The 21,899-nt window shown below is 38.1% G+C and overlaps 1 protein-coding gene and 1 long non-coding RNA gene across 13 annotated transcripts in view; one reads left to right on the top strand and one right to left on the bottom strand.

Moving 5' to 3' along the window:
- The window catches only part of LOC122458084, a 24,820-nt gene extending 3,332 nt beyond the window's left edge, over window positions 1-21,488 (bottom strand). The window contains exons 1-3 of one of the 3 annotated variants that reach the window (XR_006277923.1): window positions 20,117-20,150; window positions 17,433-17,528; window positions 10,812-10,914 (exon numbers count right to left, since the gene is read on the bottom strand). This is a non-coding gene — a long non-coding RNA (uncharacterized LOC122458084). Of the gene's footprint in view, window positions 1-10,811; window positions 10,915-17,432; window positions 17,529-20,116; window positions 20,151-21,340 lie in introns of those variants that run through there. The other 2 variants (XR_006277924.1, XR_006277925.1) reach the window with 2 other exon arrangements.
- GTDC1 (glycosyltransferase like domain containing 1) overlaps window positions 1-21,899 on the top strand; it is a 327,811-nt gene that overhangs the window by 185,680 nt on the left and 120,232 nt on the right. The gene's annotated exons all lie outside the window — the stretch shown is intronic.

Raw genomic sequence — 21,899 nt, 5'->3', positions numbered from 1 at the left:
AAATACAACATTTAGATTCTCAAACTGATGTTAATTGGTATCTAATAAACATATCCCTTATTCTTATGACATCTAGACTATGTTTCTAATTATATGTTGACTAGTTGTGGTCAGTGTACCATATTACACCTGGGTCTCCGTCATACCAGCAGTGCAACAAATAACTTTTATCTATAAGCCAAAGCCGAGTGATGTCAATCGATAGACTTCCTTTGATGTCAACCTTTGAATCAGGCACTAATGGAACTTGAGGCTTGGATGAGATCTGACTGGTTATGCTTTAATTTAGAGAAGACTGAGATAATATGGGTTAGAAGTGGGAAGAATTACTGAAATTTACATGGACAAACCCAGTGAGAAACTTTGGTTTGTCATAAAATTAAGTTGCTTCTGGACACCCTCACTTCTGTGCAAAAGAGTTTTTTTTCCCCCTTTGTTTTAGTGAGAAAAGTACAAGCTTTTTTCTCCAGTGCAGACCTTCCTATAATTATCCATGCCTTTTTCATCTCAGGATTAGAAAGCTGAAATACACTCTATCTGGGACTTGCTTTCATACCACTTGGAAGTTGAACCTAACACAGAATGTCTTGGCTCTCTCATAAGTGGATTTACGCCTTGGGAGCACATTCCACTAGTGCTCTGGAATCTGCACTGGCTTTCACTTAACTTCCTGATGGAACTCAAGATGGTGATATACATTTTTCAAAAGCACCTAATTTAGGTGCTTAATTTCCATTTGAAAAAAGTTACTTAGGAGCCTAAGTCCTATTGACTTCAATGAGAATTAGGCTTCTGATTGCCTATGTTGCTTTAGAATATGTGACTTAGTCCCTCAAGTCACTGATGCACTTTTCAAAGTAAAACCACTCTGAAAATTTGTTCTGCCTTTCTAACTGGAACAAATACTCATGGAAACTGAAGGAGGACAGGTTTGGAAAGTTTATGAGTAAGAGATGCACCCCTTACTCTGTTGCTGGAGAATGGATCTTTTAAGCAATTGCTACTATATTAGAGAACATTTTTCGCCTTACAGGTCTCTGTCTCCTGGTCCCAATCAGACAGCTGCAGCGGCACAGGAGCTAGCAAACAGAGCTGTAAACAGGGGAGTTTGAGTGGGAGTTCTGTTGGAGGAGAAGGTAGTTGTACTTGGTTTTGTATTTTTAGTATTTGTTTGTGTGTGTGTGTGTAGGGGCTTTGTGCTGAGCCCTGATTAGGGGGTGCAGCTTTGTGCTGGGAGAGCAGCTGAGCCCTGCTTAGGGGGTGGGGCTTCTGACTAGAGGTCCTATAAAGGTAGCCAGCCAGTCAGGCAGTGGCACAGACAACTGCAGAGGAGCTAGCAAACAGAGCTGTAAACAGGGGAGTTTGTAAAGGGAGTTTGTATTGTGGTGATTGTTTGGGGTTTGTTTTTGCTGGGGGGAGTGGTCTTTTTGGTGTGGCTTGTGTTTCCCAGATTAACAGGATTTAGGTGGGAAGGCGATGACAGATACAGAGGCAGCTGTGGGAGTGACTCCTGTAGTGGAAAACACATTGAGGATGACTGGATGTGGAAGCTGTGGTATGTACATGATCCTGGAGGGGGGACCTGGTAAGAGTTTTTTCTGCATGAAATGCCATCTGAAAGAGCTGATGGAGGAAAAGATCCGAGGTTTGGAGATGCAGGTGGAAAGTCTGGTTGAGTTTAGGAAGGGGTTTGAGCAGATGATGGAGCAAAGATATGAGGTATCTGAAGGGAAAAGCTCAGACTCACAGATGGAAGCAGGGCTGGGGAATTTTGAGGGGAGACTGGGTGGGGAAAATGGTCAGTGGAAGCATGTGACTAAAAGGACCAGGCAGAGGAAAAGACGGGCTAGTGAAGGAGAAATAGAGCTCAGGAACAGGTTTGCAGAGTTGGAAAATGAAGAAGGGGCTCAGCAGGTACTTGTTGAAGGTGGAAGGGTAAGGAAGAAGAGAAGAGAGGCTAGTCCTATAGGAAAAGTGGAAGAGTCAAGGGAGACTACACCAAATATGAGCCCCAGGAGGGTACAGGATGGGTTGAAGAGGATTATAAGGTAAAATAGGAATGGAAAGAACTTGCAGCCAGAGGGAACAGGGGAGAGACTGGAGAATAGCACTGTCACCAGGAAAAGGCAGGTCTATGTGATCGGGGACTCTTTATTGAGAAGAATAGACAGGCCTGTAACTAGAGCTGATCCAGAGAATAGAAGGGTATGCTGTCTTCCAGTTGCTAAGATACGGGATGTAGACCTGAGGTTGAAAAGGATCCTAAAGGGAGCAGGAAAGAATCCCCTAATTATCCCTCATGTGGGAACAAATGATACAGCTAGATTCTTGCTGGAAAGTATTAAGGGAGACTATGCTAGGCTGGGGAAGACGCTTAAGGAAATTGAGGCTCAGGTGATCTTTAGTGGGATCCTTCCTGTTCCTAGAGAAGAGCAACAAAGGTGTGACAAGATTATGACTGTCAACAGATGGCTTAGGCAGTGGTGCTATAAGGAGGGCTTTGGGATGTATGGCCACTGGGAGGCATTCACGGACAGAGGACAGTTTTCTCGGGATGGACTTCATCTGAGTATGGAAGGAAATAGATTTCTAGGATCAAGGCTGGCACAACTGATAAAGAGAACTTTAAACTAGGAATTTGGGGGAGATGGTTGGGAGATGTCCAGGTAATCTCCACGCCAGATTTTAGCATTGAGAGGGAAGAAGACGAAGTAAGAAAGGACACAGCTGTGGGTAGGAGAATGTCTATAAGGAGCGAGGGCGGTGTGGATACTAGTCTAATAGGTTATACTGGCTGTAGAATGACTGTGCCTAATAGGGTACAAAATGTGAGCAACGCCAAACAGCAAAAATTAAGATGTTTGTACACCAATGCGAGGAGCCTAGGTAACAAAATGGAGGAACTAGAGCTACTGGTGCAGGAAGTGCAACCAGATATTATAGAGATAGCAGAAACATGGTGGAATAGTAGTCATGACTGGACTACAGGTATTGAAGGGTATGTGCTGTTTAGGAAAGACAGAAACAAAGGTAAAGGTGGTGGAGTAGCATTGTATATCAATGATGAGGTAGAATGTAAAGAAATAAGAAGCGATGCAATGGATAAGACAGAGTCTGTCTGGGCAAAAATTACATTGGGGAAGATAACTAGTAAAGCCTCTCCTACGATGGTGCTTGGGGTGTGCTATAGACCTCCGGGATCTAATTTGGATATGGATAGAGTCCTTTTTAATGTTTTTAATAAAGTAAATACGAACGGAAACTGCGTGATCATGGGAGACTTTAACTTCCCAGATATAGACTGGAGGACCAGTGCTAGTAATAATAATAGGGCTCAGATTTTCCTAGATGCGATAGCTGATGGATTCCTTCATCAACTAGCTGCCGAACTGACTAGAGGGGATGCCATTTTAGATTTCGTTTTGGTGAGTAGTGAGGACCTCATAGAAGAAATGGTTGTAGGGGATAATCTTGATTCAAGTGATCATGAGCTAATTCAGTTCAAACTGAATGGAAGGATTAACAAAAATAAATCTGCACTAAGGGTATTTGATTTCAAAAGGGTTGACTTTCAAAAATTAAGGAAATTAGTTAGTGAAGTGGATTGGACTGAAGAATTTATAGATCTAAAGATAGAGGAGGCCTGGGATTACTTTAAATCAAAGCTGCAGAAGCTATCGGAAGCCTGCATCACAAGAAAGGGGAAAAAATTCATAGGCAAGAGTTGTAGACCAAGCTGGATGAGCAAGCATCTCAGAGAGGTGATTAAGAAAAAGCAGAAAGCATACAGGGAGTGGAAGATGGGAGGGATCAGCAAGGAAAGCTACCTTATTGAGGTCAGAACATGTAGGGATAAAGTGAGACAGGCTAAAAGTCAAGTAGAGTTGGACCTTGCAAAGGGAATTAAAACCAATAGTAAAAGGTTCTATAGCCATATAAATAAGAAGAAAACAAAGAAAGAAGAAGTGGGCCGCTAAACACTGAGGATGGAGTGGCAGTTAAGGATAATCTACGCATGGCCCAATATCTAAACAAATACTTTGCCTCAGTCTTTAATAAGGCTAAAGAGGATCTTTGGGATAATGGTAGCATGACAAATGGGAATGAGGATATGGAGGTAGATATTACCATATCCGAGGTAGAAGCGAAACTGAAACAGCTTAATCGGACTAAATTGGGGGGCCCAGATAATCTTCATCCAAGAATATTAAAGGAATTGGCACCTGAAATTGCAAGCCCATTAGCAAGAATTTTTAATGAATCTGTAAACTCAGGAGTAGTACTGAATGATTGGAGAATTGCTAATATAGTTCCTATTTTTAAGAAAGGAAAAAAAAAAGTGATCCAGGTAACTACAGGCCAGTTAGTTTGACATCTGTAGTATGCAAGGTCCTGGAAAATATTTTGAAGGAGAAATTAGTTAAGGACATTGAAGTCAATGGTAAATGGGACAAAATACAACATGGTTTTACAAAAGGTAGATCGTGCCAAAGCAACCTAATCTCCTTTTTTGAAAAAGTAACAGATTTTTTTAGATAAAGGAAATGCAGTGGATCTAATTTACCTAGATTTCAGTAAGGCATTTGATACCGTACCACATGGGGAATTATTAGTTAAATTGGAGAAGATGGGATCAATATCAACATCAAAAGGTGGATAAGGAATTGGTTAAAGCGGAGACTGCAACGGGTCCTACTGAAAGGCAAACTGTCAGGCTGGAGGGAGGTTACCAGTGGAGTTCCTCAGGGATCAGTTTTGGGACCAATCTTATTTAATCTTTTTATTACTGACGTTGGCACAAAAAGTGGGAGTGTGCTAATAAAGTTTGCAGATGATACAAAGGTGGGAGGTATTGCCAATTCAGAGAAGGATCGGGATATTATGCAGGAGGATCAGGATGACCTTGTAAACTGGAGTAATAGTAATAGGATGAAATTTAATAGTGAGAAGTGTAAGGTTATGCATTTAGGGATTAATAACAAGAATTTTAGTTACAAGTTGGGGACGCATCAATTAGAAGTAACGGAAGAGGAGAAGGACCTTGGAGTATTGGTTGATCATAGGATGACTATGAGCTGCCAATGTGATATGGCTGTGAAAAAAGCTAATGCGGTTTTGGGATGCATCAGGAGAGGCATTTCCAGTAGGGATAAGGAGGTTTTAGTACCATTATACAAGGCACTGGTGAGACCTCACCTAGAATACTGTGTGCAGTTCTGGTCTCCCATGTTTAAAAAGGATGAATTCAAACTGGAGCAGGTACAGAGAAGGGCTACTAGGATGATCCGAGGAATGGAAAACTTGTCTTATGAAAGGAGACTTAAGGAGCTTGGCTTGTTTAGCCTAACTAAAAGAAGGTTGAGGGGAGATATAATTGCTCTCTATAAATATATCAGAGGGATAAATACAGGAGAGGGAGAGGAATTATTTAAGCTCAGCACCAATGTGGACACAAGAACAAATGGGTATAAACTGTCCTCCAGGAAGTTTAGACTTGAAATCAGACGAAGGTTTTTAACCATCAGAGGAGAGAAGTTTTGGAATAGCCTTCCAAGGGAATCAGTGGGGGCAAAAGATCTATCTGGTTTTAAGATTCTATTTGATAAGTTTATGGAGGACATGGTATGATGGGATAATGGGATTTTGGTAAGTAATTGATCTTTAAATATTCAGGGTAAATAGGACTAATCCCCTGAGATGGGATATTAGATGGATGGGATCTGAATTACCCAGGAAAGAATTTTCTGTAGTATCTGGCTGGTCAATCTTGCCCATATGCTCAGGGTTTAGCTGATTGCCATATTTGGGGTCGGCAAGGAATTTTTCTCCAGGGCAGATTGGAGAGGCCCTGGAGGTTTTTTGCCTTCCTCTCTAGCATGGGGCATGGTTGACTTGAGGGAGGCTTCTCTGCTCCTTGAAGTCCTTAAACCATGGTTTAAGGACTTCAATAGCTCAGACATAGGTGAGGTTTTTCATGGGAGTGGGTGGGTGAGATTCTGTGGCCTGCGCTGTGCTGGAGGTCGGACTAGATGATCAGAATGGTCCCTTCTGACCTTAGTATCTATGAATCTATGTTTCATAGAGGTCATGTTCCTCCTTTCAGTCAAGTGGGATTGTAGTTTTCATTTATTCCTCCTTATTTTATCTCCCAGAATGTCCAGCTTCAAAGGGCCAGGGCCCATAACAAGCATACTGGACTGTACGTGTTCTAAAGAACCAGCGCTGTGGTAAAATATGTATAATTTTATATTTGCTGCCTAAATCCCCAAATGATTGTATAATATAAATGCTCATTTGTTCATCCCTCTGATACTTGGAATATATTTGATATTCATCTTTGCCAAGGAACATGCAATATAAATGCTTTCCTAATCAAAAAAGGATTTGTGCATAAGAAACATTACAGTTAAAAGTATAATGTGGCTGAATTAAACATGGTACGTATTTTCCTTGTGCTTAGTTTTTCTACTGATACATTTCTTGCAGAAACTTTATTTACAAATGATAGACATTGAAAATACAAAGTAATTAAATTATAGCATTTTGTGTGTGAGAGAGAGGTATATATCTATCACACACACACAAATGTATATTTCTTTAATGATCAGGAAGAATGTATTGAATGCATGTAACAAATGATGCTTGTCCAAGTAAATACAATTAAAGTAGGACCATGGCATTACCTTTCATCCCTTCAAGCATATAGATTTAAATATGGCTTGCGTTGAAAGTGAAATAAATCTTATCAGTTTAGTTGTCTAGTGAATGTTTTTTTCAGAGGACAAAATCCATACTTGATTGAGACAGTGAGGTACAGGAGGCAGTCTCTGCCGAATTGGAAAAGTAACGGTTATGCAGATCAAGGCTGAGGGATCTTAGCAGAGTTTCAGGAGCCAACATTTGAACTGCCTCTGCTAATACAATTGCTCTAGCACCAGTACAAGTAACTACAATTTTAAATGCTCAAGATTCAACTACATTTTTTAAAAAGTTTGGGTCTGTTTTGGTGTGTAGAGTTTTGCAATCTGAGTGGTATGTGCTTATTGTATATGTGCTAGAAGTCAGTTGGTTTCTATTTCCACTCACTAGCTGCATGACCATGGGCAAGTTACTTCCTCAGTTTCCTCATGTGTAGAATGGGGCTAATAAGATTTGTACTTTGGTCCTGCTTTGAGATGGGGGTTGGACTAGATGACCTCCTGAGGTCTCTTCCAACCCTAATCTTCTATGATTTATATGTGTAGTATATAAAATAAGAAACTAAAGTATCTTTAAAAAGATGGCCCATGAATTTAGAAAAATAATTTTTCCCTTCATATTAAAACTGTAAATGAAGAAAGTAAGTTGTCAAAATAGACGAATATAATTCCATCTTTGAAAATTGCATATTTTATGTGGAAATGTGAACTACTACATATTATCTCTTTTGGAAAGAGTTTTTGCTACAAGAAGAATAATGGCAGCATACTCAGCAGGCTGCAGTTGGATGAGATAGCATGCTTGCAGCATTTCTTTGCAGCATAATTGCAGCATCAATGAACCATGAATTCAGTCTAATTGACATAACTGGAACCACTGCAATCATGCTGCCATTCAATTTACTTTTTGAACATTCTGGTGAAGCATCACGGTTACATTATTTGTTGTTGAAATGCCATAGAGTACTATCCACTTACTGCTTCCCTATCACTGTCCTGCTGCATTTATATTTTGAAAGGTAACCCAAGAACTTTGGTGATGGAAGATCATTGGGTCATTTATTTCCAATAATTTTGTATTAATCTTCATGCAGAAAGTAATTAAACACATTCATATGATGCAAAACTCAGGGAACAAATGCACGGAAGACTTGCAGTCTCAAGGATAGATAGACTCTAAATTTGAATAAATTACTTTTAAGGCAAATAACTCCATGTTTGTTAGAAATAGTAATATTTATTTAAGAAGCTTTTTCCAAATAGTATTTTCTGTGATGCTGTTTAAACATTATTTGATAACTTGTCTTAGAGATACTTTTATAGAAAAGATTTGCATTCCATATTTTTAAAGTGTGCTATTCAATAAAAGCCTTCTTATTGTAGTTATCATTTGTTTTATAGTAGCACCCATTTATAACTCTAGGCACTGTACAAATACATAGTAAGTGTCAGTCCCCTGCCTCAAAGAGTTTGCAGTCTAAATACACAAGGCAAATAGAGGCTAGGAGGGGAAATAGAAGCACAGAGAGGTGAAATGACTTGCTTGAAGATGCACAGCAGGTCAGTGGCAGGGTTGGAAATAGAATGCTGATCTTCTTAGTCCTCACCACTTTCCTATGCATTAGACCATGCTGTCTTTCTACTCACTGTGTGTGAGATTAGTTACCTTCTATATGGTAGGCATAGCCTTCTGTTTTGTTTATATTCTTGCACTACATGTATTATCATGGTGTGTGAGCACCTTCTAAAAGTATTCAAGATCAATTACATCAACAAAGTTTCTTTTCCATTCATCTCCCCACAACTTTGGGGAGTAAGTTACGTATTTTTACCCTTATTGTAATGCTAAACAATTGTGAATCACTTTGTGGGAGAGCAAGTTCAAATTAGTGAGTTTTGCATTTGAATCTGGAAGTGGTAAGATTTGAGGTCAATCCTGGTTACTTCCAGAGTTAATTCCACAATCTCAGGGTTGGCTGCTCAGAAAGCCACATCTACTGCATACACAAACCTGACCCTTGAAATAAACAATTCCATTTTCTCTGAAGAGTGGAGCTATTGAGGGTGGTTGAGATCCCAGAGGGTGAAACAATCTTTTAGGGCTCAGTCCACTGAGGACTAAATATGATAAACTTGATCAGGTATTAAACTGGTTGTGAAGTGAGTGGGTATACAGAAGTAATGTATTCTTGGTATCTCATGTTGCTGTGAAAGTGTGTTGCTGCATTCTACATAAGTTGCAGCTTTTCCAGGGCTAATGCTTTCAAGCTAAGATGTAGTGTATTGCAGTAATTAAATCGGGAAGTGATGAAAGGCATGTATGATTGAGGTTAGGTCATCATTGAAGAGGATGGGGAATTCTTCTATCAAGCTGCAGATGACAGAAAGCATTTTTTGCAGCTGATGCTGTCTGACAATCCGGTGTCAGTGAGTAGTCTATAAGGACTTCTGGTTTGCAGACTAGATGTCATTGGAAGGAAAAGGAGGAAAGTTGTCCATAGTGTTTCCCTCTAAGAGGATAATCTCCGTCTTCCTTGGGTGTAGCTTCAGATATTTCTTCCTCATCTACATGCTGATACCAGTCAGCTCTATGATCATAATGACTCACAGGCTCTGCAACTCCTCAGTTCATTGAATTGCTGCTGTTATCACTGAATATATCCATTTCAGGAATATAATTGTTAAATATCTCACTCTGAGCATTTAAGTGCTTAATTTAGCTGTTGGATCTCTTGAAATTGAGGTAAGTCATAGCTGGAACCGAGATGCCTTCCATTCTTATCTTTCCTTCAGTTAGCATCTGACACTGAATGAACTGCTCTCTCATATCTCTGCTCTAGTAAGGGTAGAATCTCTTGTCAGAGCTCTTTGCTTGAATTGAATAGGAGAGATAGGGAAGTCCCTCTGTGGGAAGGAACCCAATTTCGTCCTCTGAAAGTGATTATGCAAAATGGCACTTCATAAAGGAGTAGATTGTGCATCCTTGAGACAAGTTCATTGGAGGGATATGAGTATCATGGTGTGTAGCTCTGCATGTAAAAATGGGTGTTTTACATGGGGAACCTATAAGCAGGGGTGTTTCAAGTCAAGAGTCATCATGTGTCTCAAGGGAGCAAGCACAGTAAGATTAATGTCTCAGGGTAGCTGGATGCAAAAAGATGAACATGTCTGGGAGAAGCCCAAAGTAGAGTACCGAGGGAAGAATGGTCCACCTGTGTCCTCCTCCAATAATCTTGCAATCTCCCAACCACAATTCTGTCATCTCTGGAAAAAGCAATGGAAACTCTCCACCAACAGCTTTCTTTCAACCTCCTTTATAAATATTCATTTATTTCTGTTTCCTGATGTTTCCCTTACATGCTACTTGAAAACTAAGTGATTATAGGTATCTATTGAAAACATCTCACTTTTAAAAAACAAAGTTAATATAAAAATTTCTCGCTAGTATATGAATTTCATATTGTTAATCTGATACTGATAGAATCCTTTCTTTTTCTACTGGGGAATCATATAGAAATAGAAAATGCATTGTATGCAGAACTTGAACATCATGGTTTTCAATGAGAGTAAGACAGAATACAGAAGAAACTTCTCTAACTTAAACCACCGTGTCTAATGTAAATGCCTATGTGACCTTTCTTATGTATGTTTTTGATAAGTATGTAGTATAACCTTGAATTCCTTGCATACTTAAAATTAAAATACATAGATATTCTATGAAACTTCAGATATTCAAGGTAATATAATTGCAGTAATAGTGACATGAGCATTCTAGGCTGTGGTTCAAGAGATCATGAATTCCTATTGCATGAATTCCTACTGATTTTTAGAGAAGCCTTAGGGACTTAGGTGGCCAAATCCCATTGACTTTCAATAAGATTTAGGAATTTATACTTCTTTGAAAATCCCAACCTGAGTCCCCATCAAGTGAACACTGGGGTTTTCAATACTGCCTAAGGGATTTGAATGCCAAGTTCCCCATAATGTAATGGGAATTGGGGATCAAAATCCCTTTGGGGGTCTTAGAAAAATCTCAATCTAAGATATTAAATGCAAGGCTTCACTTCTGACTAATTCTAGACTTGCATATTGTAAAGAGAGAACAAGAACTACCTGGGGTGGAGGCTGTTTCTTCAATCTTATTTTTCTCATTTTACCACTACTAGGCTCTTTTCCCATGAAGTTTCTGTCACTACCATTCTTTTCACCTTTATCCCTATTTAAAAAGGAAAAAAATATATTGTTTGTCACAAAACTTCATTCATTAAGTTTGCACATCCCTAAGAGTAACACTGCTGCTGGTCTATCTCTAATGGAAGTTCAGGGGAGAATTACATCTTTAGAAGTTTTGGGGAAAATATAGTTTAGGATCCACAGATTGGCCATCATCTCCGTCTTTCTGCATAAAAGGGTTTAATATATATGGTTATATTGTGGACAGTTGTTCTGTGCTCCATTTGTATCTAAAGTACTTAAGTGGCCTCCATCACTGTAGTATCTGGGTGTCTCCCAATCTTTAATATATTTATCCTCACCATACCTCAATGGGGAAGGGAAATACTATTATCCCAGTTTTATAGATGGGGAACTGAGGCACAGCGAGGCTAAATCATTTGCCCAAGGTCACAATGGTCTCACTGTGGCAAAGCATGGAATTAAACCAAGCCTCCCAAGATCTAGGATACTGCCCTAACCTGGAGCATCCTTTCTCTTTAATTCAGGTCTTGTCACTGAGCTTACGAGTACAGCACCCTATTATTCTGGAGAGCACTTTGGTCTGAATTTATAAAACCAAGCTCTTTTATTCTAATATGTGACGTGCCTATCAAAAATAAAGTAAATACAATGCATCGCAATGCACATGTTAAACTATGCAAGAAATACAGTTCTGTTATGCTAGAAGTGTAGTGGCCTCATGGGACATGTTATAGGATTTTTCAGGGCCCAAAGGAGCTACAAAATTCCATTGGGCGTTTTGAATTCACTTCTCAGAAGAATCAACTCCCCATGGTCTGTTAAAAAGCTTTGATGTTTCATTTTCTCTGCAAGGGCATGTTTGAACATTTGCTTTGTCTAGGCATGGTATATTTTCACATTCAAAAACCACTTTAAATCAGCTAACAGAAATGCAGGCCCAATGACTACTACCCCAAGCAAGGCCCTATTTCTGGAAGACATTTAAACTCACATCCAACTGTAAGCATGTGAATGTTCTCATTGACCTCAAAGCCAATGAGACAGCTCACATTCTTTAAATTATGCATGTGCCGAAGTCCCTTCCTAAATTGGGGACCAAGAGCATATCAGAAGATTGAGGGGGAAGCACTCAAGCACGTTGGGGTTCAGAGAAGAGAATGGCTCATGATTTGCCTCTCTTTCTGGGCTCATGAGCTTTTGAGTTACTGAATTAGCCAGGACGACAGTCTGGGGCCCAAGAATTTGGTTCAATTGATTATACCTAAGGCTGATCCTTGGGAATTGCTCCTGCTGAAGAACCTATCCAAAACGCCTTCAGGAACTGATAGCAGAAGTGTGGCTCCCTTGGTACCTGGAGCAATAAAGTCCATCGTAATTTGATTATGATGTTTCAACTGTGTATTTTAAATAATTAAATGTAGCTACAATTAATATGTAAACATGGCTGAATTTTTGTTATCATTATTAGCTCTGATTTCTGTGATTTAAGGCATGATATTGCAACATTTAAATCAGTGGAGTTTTGTCATTGACTTCAACAAGCTCAGGATCAAGGACTTAAATTGTTAATGGGTCGAAACTTATCAAATGGCTCATCAGCTAGGATCTATATTTTATTTAGCTAAAATTATTTTGAAAAGGCTCATTTTTAATTAGATAGCTTAATTTGGACCTTATCTCTGGCCTTTTTGAAAATGGTAACTTAAAAACATTTTAAATTAACAGAACAAATTTTCATAAATGCTCCATAATGGGGACTAATACCTACCATGTTTTTTTATTTTTGTTTTTATTTAATCAATCTATACATACAAGTCATATGCTCTATATATCTCATGTGCACACAGTATACTGCAGGTCCTGTTACTGTTGATGAATGACATAAAGGAAATAAAGGGGGAAAACAGTTTTATTCTCATTGTTTTAGTGGTGACTCTCTTTCATTATTCTACTTAAGCAGTCTACAATGTCTGCTAGATAGTTTAGAAAGACCTACTTTCTTTTACTTTTCCTCTGGGTTTTATCAGTTCATCTATCCATTCTTTTCTCAAAAAGTTTTATTTTCTATCCAAGACTCTTTATTAATAAACTTTTCAAAGTTAAGGATTAAACTAAGGACTAGTTGTTGCTGATAAAAGGTTTAAGGAAGTAGAAAGGGTAGCTAAGTTAGTGGGTTGTTGTAAGACCGTGCCTGGAAATGAACTGTTTCGAAAGAAAGGTAGAGGAAGCAGTGCCAGTTAAAGATACCTGAAAAAGGTTATGATAGGGATCCAAACTATGTGGATGGATGATCAGAGCTTTTCAGAACCTTATTGCTGATTTGAGTCAGTCATCTATTGTATGTAAATGTACAGAAGATTACTGAATGCCCATACATGGCAAATAAAATAAAGTCAAGCTTGTTACTGACTACAGTAAGTAAGAAATTACAGAGCAAAATGTTTTGAGAGTAGTTTGAAATTGTGTTTCAAGTTTAATGTACTGCAAAACAACACATTTGAATAGTTGCCTGATGTGGTAGAAACACAGAATAACTATTCTGTTGTAGGATATAAGAAAGAAAATAACTGTTTTTTTGGAGAATAAATATTTAATTCTTTGCTGATGGATGCAAATTCTGATGAATCTCATACTCTGAAAAGTTAAGTGTCAGAGATAATTAATCTAAAAGAGTGAAGGGAATAAATTGCAATCAGAAATTAAGAACTTTTTCTCACTACTATGAGATATCATTTCATGACCACTTATATCTAGTTTTCAGGTACTACTTTTTATCTTTAGTTCCCCCATTGTTTTCACTGATGATGAGTGTAAATAACCTCTCAAATAATTTTTAGAGCTTTAAGTATCATTACCTTTACTTTTCTCTCTAGTCTGATATACTTTGTCTTACTGATAGAATTGATAGCGTTGCCCACATTATCAGTTGCTTACATCATTAATTGTCCATAACAGACGTAGGCCAACATTTTCAAATTTAGTTACATAAAGTTAGATTTATTTGAGGGGGGGTATTTTTAGTATATTTTGTTTCCTTTCTTTAAATACCACCATATAGCTCTCAAGAATAAACTATGCAGAAGAGACCATCCTCCTGAGACTATTTCTGTTTTTATGCTTTTTTTTTTTCCTTTTCCCAAGTACCTAAGCTTGACGGTGTTTAACCAGCCCTCTGTTAAACCAGAAGATTTACTTCTCTGGTTTATAGATCTATTTAGAGATGTGAAAAGGCTTGTATTTGTATTCAGATGATATTTATATATGGAATTTTTTTTGTTCAGGGAATATTTGGATTTGGAAAACATCTAATGGACATAATGAGGTAAAACAATTTATGATGAGAAGGAGAGTGAGGGCAAACTTTTAATTTTTAAAATTCTTTTATTATGAATTTATGTAACTTATTTTTATTATCATTTATCATGTGTATTGCAGTAGCACATAAGGAGCCCAGTCTTGGATCAGTCCCTGTTGTGCTAGGCACTGTACAAACACACCAACAGAAAGATGGGTAGAAAGATCTTAAGAAGGGGTTTGAAGGGTGACAGTGAGCTGGCTTTGCGGATGTTTATAAGGACCTCCTCATATGCATCTTCATGAAGTAATTTTGGTAGAGATAACAAAGGCAGCCCTAGACGGGCAGGAGAGAGTACCAAATAGGAATGGCTGAAAGATAAGAGAGCAGTGTATTGACTGGCAGCTGGAGTTCAGTGCATACCACAGCAACATCCCAGCTCGGAGCTGGCTGGAGATACCCCTTGTGTGGGTAAGGGCAGAAGCCTGCTGAGTTTTGAGGCAACTGGACCAGATTATCTGTTTTGATTTCTGTTGGACTGTTTAGGTTTTGAAAATTAAATCCATTCCTAAAGAAATAAACTGAAATTATGCTATTATTGGGAACTTTATTTGATGTAATGGCTTGAATGTCGGCTTTAGTAGCTTACACTGGCCTGAAATGACGCTATGCAATAACAATTTGATGAAGGCACTTTTAGTATCTGGTACCAGAAATTGATTTTTAAAAATGTATTTGTTTTTGTTTCGTGTTGTTTTCTTGGGCTTATTTATTTATGTCCCCCCTCATTGTGTCACTACAATGCAGAATTAGAATTATTAAGAATAACTGGGGGAATGAATATTAATCTTTTTTTTTAAGTCTTGAAATGTAGCCTACCTACAGAATTTCAGTGAATTTTAACTGTAAGGGAAGTCTGAAATTGCCTCATTTTTCTGTTGTTAAGCTCATTCAGGACAAATAAATGGTCTGAAACTGAGCTCTAAACTTCTTAAAGGACCTATGTTTAATTATTTGTAATTTGTAAACTAATTGACATATCTACATGTAAATTCTCAAAATTATTTCTGTACTCAAAGAGTAAGTACTGTAATTTTGGGGAGAACAAGCTGTATTCTTTATATATAATAAAGGGGTTGGATCACTGATTTAAGGGCAAAACTCAGTCCAACCTTCACCATGGAACTATGAGCAGTGTTTCCATAACGACATACGGTACAAGATATAGTCTGTGAATTCCTGCTCCTTCCCAATACCGTCCTCTGACCCATATGCTGCATCCAACAACAGACACTGGCAGTGCTCTGTGTCATTTTTCTCACTTCTGTGCCTAAACACTAGATAATAAATATATTATTTTAAGGGGGGTGTTAATGTATGTATTTTTTGTTGATTTTTGGAAAAAGAACAGTGAGAACATCATCTTCTCTTGTTTTGCTCCCAAGAAGCAGTGCAAAAAGAGCAGGAAAGTGCTTCCAAATAGCACCCAAAACTACTGACAATGTAAATCCAGCCACTAATTAGCTGGAATCCTCTCGTCAGACTTGGAAATTTCCCTTACCTTATTTTGGCACATGCTCTTGTGAATATCTGGTTTATATTCAGAAATATTTGCCTTGCCAAGTATTACCTGTATTCATGCTGTCTGGCAAATTTGTTATTTGATTTGCCCATCCCACTATGGGCCCATCTCCTGCAAAGTGCTGAGCATCCTCAGATCCCATTTAAGTCAGTGTGATTTGAGGGAGCGCCGCAGCTCACATGACCTATGCAATATGTTTTCAATCTGCAAAGGAAGTATTTGCATAATAAAATGTGACTGAATAATATGACTAATATGCTGTCCCGAGCTGGAGGAAGAATATTTGATTTGGAGAGAAGGGGAAAAGGAGAGAGGTCTGGATAATGGAGACACAAGTTGAAGATATACAGATGAAGATGCTACTGTAAAAATAGGATTTTCAATGTCAGGGATGATACAGTGCTGTGATTAAATTAAAAAATGGTACCATGAGTGTTTATGCTTCCATGAAAGTATTTGTTGTCCACTTCTTGACAACTATATAGTGTCACAACTACAAAAGTGAGATGATCCCATAACTCCATGAAACTGTATATAAGAAGAACTGTGAAATCCCTCCACTTCAGCTGATAACCACCATTAATTTTTTTTATTTTATATCTGTTCATTTTAAAAGCTCTTTTAAAAAGAAATATATATTTGAGCATTTTAATTCATTATTCTTTTTTGTAATATGGGAAAGTGACCAAGTGCAATTAAGAAAATGCAGCATTTTCTTCTGAACACTTCTCTACTCTACTTTTGTGCTCAAGAAACCTCAGTAAAGTACATTTTTGCATCATATAATTTCAAGCCACTTATCGATAAACAAAATCCCAACCAATACCAATAAATGGCTCTGATTATTAAAGATAGGATGTGGCCCTTCTCCTGAGCTAATTATGCACTCCTAGTTATAAATATAGACATGTAACATACCCACAAGTCAGGGCTAGATATAAAACAAAACTCCAGTATTACCAAGCTGGAAATTTAACTTTTTTTTTTCAAAAACTGGTCCTATATCCACAAAAGAGTGGCTGTTTTTAGCCCCCACATTTCAGTGAGATAACCCATAAATTAATTTTGATCAAACTTGAAGGACCATCATCCTTAAATAAATCCAAGAGAATTATATTGCTTGTTGAAAATTATAGTTAACATATCAGAATGTTGCCTTTCTAGTTTAAAAGATGAGCTAAAGCAATTCCAGTATAAATGGCTAGGTTTACTTAGTAGTAATTTCAGAGCTGTGAATATATATTTGGTCTCAGAAATTCAAAATGTATGTAAAAATGTGCCCGTTCTATACTTACCCTTAGTGTCTAAAGTATACCTGTGTGTCACATATTCTGCATGTTAACACCACAGGAGAATAAACTCAATGGACTTACCAAAAAACAGCAGTTTTCTTGATAAAACTGAAATCATCCATGTAACTTTCTTCCAAAAGTTAGCATCTCTATCCTCCCCACCCCCCAACTCGGACCAGCTTTCTATTCCATAGGGAAGTCAAATTTTCTTGTAAACTTGCATGAGATCTTTAAAAAAATACAAAAAAAACCCCTTGGTTTTATTCATTCATTCAGCAATATAATTTCCAACCTTCCTGTCTTAGGCTGAATGTTTCCTTCTTAATGTAAAAAAAATAAATGCCTATGAGGAAGATAGATATAAAAACCTTTGTATCCTGAATCAAACTTGGCACAGAAGAGGCTGATATCATTTTGACAATCACCGGTGAAGTATTACAGAGCATGAAAGTCCAGCTCTTTGCCTGAAATGAGATTAGATCTGAATGTAAGGAAGAAGTAACAAAGGTCCACAAAATTACTGAAAACTGCAAATATATCCTGTCCTCACTCTCACACATTCCACACTTTCATTGTGTGACTGACTTTAAAAGGAGGGAATCTTTGTTTCTCCTTGCACCCCATTTCCCATCCAGTCAATGCCAGAGAAATAAGTGAAAGGTTTTGGGGAGCATGTGCTATTTGATGTCAATCTGCCTAACGTTTCCATATGATTCTAGGAACATCAAAACCAGAAAGCCTGCAGCTACTTTTAAACAGAGGGAAGATTTATTTTTTTATTGGAAATAAATATGCAAACATAGTTAATCCACAAGAACTTCCTCCACATCTAAAAACTTGGCTGAGATTGTATGGCTTTCATAGAACCCTGCATAACCCTGCACTTCGCCTTTGGTTTATGACTCTTAAAGTGACAGAATTATATTTGCTTTAGGTGAAGAGGAAGAACAGCAAACATTGTCGATGAAAGAAATCTGATGTATTCAAATAGCACAATCCCAGAACTAGACTAGTTTACTCCAGAAAAACATGAATGCTCATCCATATAAGAGAACTTTAAAAAATATTTTTGAGGCCTACATTCCACATCTCCAGAAAATCACACTAGTCTTTTCAGTGTTCAATTAAAATGGATGAAAAAGGACATCAGCCATATATCCAGTGATTCATACAATGATAGAAACATAGGGCTGGAAGGGACCTTGAGAGGTCATCTAATACAGCTCCCTGCACTGAGGCAGGACCAAGTATACCTAGACCAGTGGTTCTCAAATTTTGTACTGGTGACCCCTTTCACATAGCAAGCCTCTAAGTGCAACCCTCCCCACTCTCCCCCCTTATACATTAAAAGCACTTTTTAACATATTTAACACCATTATAAATGCTGGAGGCAAAGTGGGGTTTGGGGTGGAGGCTGACAGCTTGGGACCCCTTATATAATAGCCTCGTGACCCTCTGAGTGGTCCCAACCCCAAGTTTGAGAACCCCGACCTAAACCATCCTGGGAGATGTTTGTCTAACTGCCCAATTTTTTAAACTTTTCATCATAGGTTTGTCTAACTGCCCAACCTTTTTTAAACCTTTTATCAGTTGCGTTGCTCTCTTCCAATTTGTCCACATCTTTCTTAAAGTGTGGTGCCTAGAACTGGACACAATACTTCAGCTGAGGCTTCACCACTGTCAAGTAGAGCAGGACAATTACTTTCCATGTCTTACATATGACACTTCTATTAATACATGTCAGAATATTAGCTTTTTTTGCAGCTATATCACATTGTTAACTCGTATTCAATTTGCCACTTAAACCCCAAGATCCTTTTTCAGGAACACTAATGCTTAGCCAGTTATTCCAAATTTTGTAGTTATGTATTTAATTTTTTTTCTTAAGCGTAGGACTTCGCACTCGTCTTTACTGAATTTCATCTTGCTGATTTTAGACCAATTCTCCAATTTGTGAAGGTCCTTTTGAATTCTAATCTTGTCCTCCAAATTTCTAACAACCCATCCCAGCTTGGTATCAGTGAAATTTATAAGCATACTAACAATTCCATTATAGAATAGTGGACCCAGGACAGACCCCGTGGGACTACACTAGATACTTTCCCCTCTAGTTTGACAGTGCACCAATGACATCTACTCTTTGAGTATGGTCTTTCAACCAGCGTTTTCCCCACCTTAGAGTAATTTATTTTAGATCACATTTCTTTAGTTTGCTTATGAGAATGTCATGTGGAACTTTGTGAAATGCCTTACTAAAATCAAGATATATCCATATCCGCTGCTTCTTCCCTATCCACTAAACCAATAGTCCGGTCAAAGAAGGAAATTAGGGTAGTTTGGCATGATTTGTTCATGAGAAATCTATGTTGGCTATTACTTGCAACCCTTTTATCTCCAGGTGCTTACAAATTGATTGCTTAATAATTTGTTCCAGTGTCTTTACAGGTATCAATGTTAGGTTAACTGGTCTATAATCCTCCAGATCCTCTTTTCCCCCTTTTTAAAGACAGGTGCTATGTTTGCTCTTCTCTAGTCCTCTACAATCCTACCCGTCCTCATTGAGTTCTCAAGGATAATTGCTAATGGTTCGTTTTGTTTCATGCACCTGAAAGTTGCCAGAAAATACATGAACAACAATAATAAGGGAGTTTAGCAGTTCTTACAGCTCTAATCATCACAATTTACATCTGAGATGAACTAATATGGTGAAGTAAAGAATATAATGCTTACCCAGAGAGACCTGTTTATGAGCTGCAAAGTCAGTATTTAGGAGCTTATGTTCTGTTCCCAGTGGTCACCTTTTTCTAAAATCATACTGTAATTGTTCTGGGCATTTCTTCAGTTCCTTATAGCTGGGAATAGGACCCCTCTGTACCTTTCTCAGAAGAATACAGTCCAGGAGTGGATTATTAAAAGGACTATGCCTATTTTATGGTTTCTTTTAGATAAGGTCACCGTTTTAGAAAACCATCACAAAACCAATGCTCACCTTCTGGTTAAGACAGACTAATATGACAACAAAACATTATTCTCCCTTTATCTGTATTCATACCTTTAAAATTTCCCAGCTTGTTTCTTAATGGAGGCTGGGGTGGAATAGACACTCATGCTTTTCTGGTAATCATTGCTTTGTAGATTTCTCCAGGGATAATCTGGAAAGGTAAACTTGTCTGCTAGCAGATTTCTTCAGTCTTTGCAATAAGATTAAATATTCTCTTGGGGTAAAGGAAATTCACTGGAAGTAATATTCTGAAATGTCCATAATCTTTGACTTTAATCATCAATGCAAGAATTGTCTTCAAAAAAAGAATGATTTTTAAAAGCTTATAGTAGTACTTAGCTTTATAAGGGACTTAACACCTTCTACTTTTATTTTTTATATGCAGAATTATCAGGAATGAGTCATTTTGTGAAAACCACAAAGAAAGTTATCAATTAATAGTATATTGCCTACTGGTGCTAGTCAGTGTCATAGCTTGTGATTTGGCATATGGTGCTAATTTATCACTGCTTGCTACCATGAGGAACTTTTGCACATTCAGTAGGCTGGTTTTTATAAATCTCCCCCCCGCCACTCCCACCCCTTTGGTTTACTTATGTACTCAGTTGAAACTTATATACTGTATTGTGAGTGGATATACCTTTGGCTTCTCCAGCTATATATGAAAGCCCAAATGCCAGATATACGCTGTGTATTCAAATATTTTGGCTGGATTTGAAGCCAAGAATATTGAAGTGGCAGTCCATGAAGAACAACCCCTCAACTGTTGTTAAGGAAATGTGTTATATTGTCACTAAATATTAATTCATTAGAACTCAAGCAACTTCCGCAATTTCAAAATGCAATTTTTCATCTACAGTTATGAAAAAACAGCGGTAGTATGAACATGAAAAGATTATGGATAAAATACTTAATCTTTTTCCCTCAAGCTGTCTTCTAGAGGAGCCTCCTCTGTCTCTTAAACTGTGTTTCCTGCTGAACAGCACAGTTTTCTCTCGTACTGAAGTTTCTGTGAAGTTGATGCTAAATAAGCCCTCAGTTATTGAGAATTTCTGTTGAGAAGCTCATCATCTGTGCCTTGCTACAGATACAATCTGCTATTGGGTCTCTAGTTTTGTGAGCTTTCAATTAATTTAACTTTAGCTTTGGAGGTGTTGAGAATCCTCAGTCTACAATATGTACTCTCCGTGCACACATGTGGGTATGTAAGTGGAGAGAGAAGATGTGAGGTGGGGGGGAGAAGAGCAAAAGAAGCACATACACACAGATACTTACTTGCACATAATTGTTTTCAGTAAGACTGAGACTGGGGAGAGCTGGAGCAAACTTATTTAAAATATGAAATGCATTTGGCTCCAACAATATTGGATTTCCTTAAAATTTTATGCAGCCAATATTTGATTATCACCTCTTCAGAGCAAGGGCTGGGTCTTCCTATGAGTATAGATAGTACCCAGAACTCTGGTGCACCAATCCTGATTGGGCCCTTTCGATACTGCCACAATATAAGAAACAGTAATATGGGTGGACTCCTCCTGAAGGTCGAAACAGCAGCCTGGATTTCTACATAGACTGCTTCCGCCGACGTGCACGAGCTGAAATTGTGGAAAAGCAGCATCGCTTACCCCATAACCTCAGCCATGCAGAACACAGTGCCATCCACAGCCTCAGAAACAACTCTGACATCATAATCAAAAAGGCTGACAAAGGAGGTGCTGTCGTCATCATGAATAGGTCAGAGTATGAACAAGAGGCTACTAGGCAGCTCTCCAACACCACTTTCTACAAGCCATTACCCTCTGATCCCACTGAGAGTTACCAAAAGAAACTACAG

The sequence above is a fragment of the Dermochelys coriacea genome, chromosome 11 (assembly GCF_009764565.3).
Source record: "Dermochelys coriacea isolate rDerCor1 chromosome 11, rDerCor1.pri.v4, whole genome shotgun sequence".
Lineage (NCBI taxonomy): Eukaryota > Metazoa > Chordata > Testudines > Dermochelyidae > Dermochelys > Dermochelys coriacea.
This window is presented reverse-complemented; position numbering and strand designations above follow the sequence as displayed.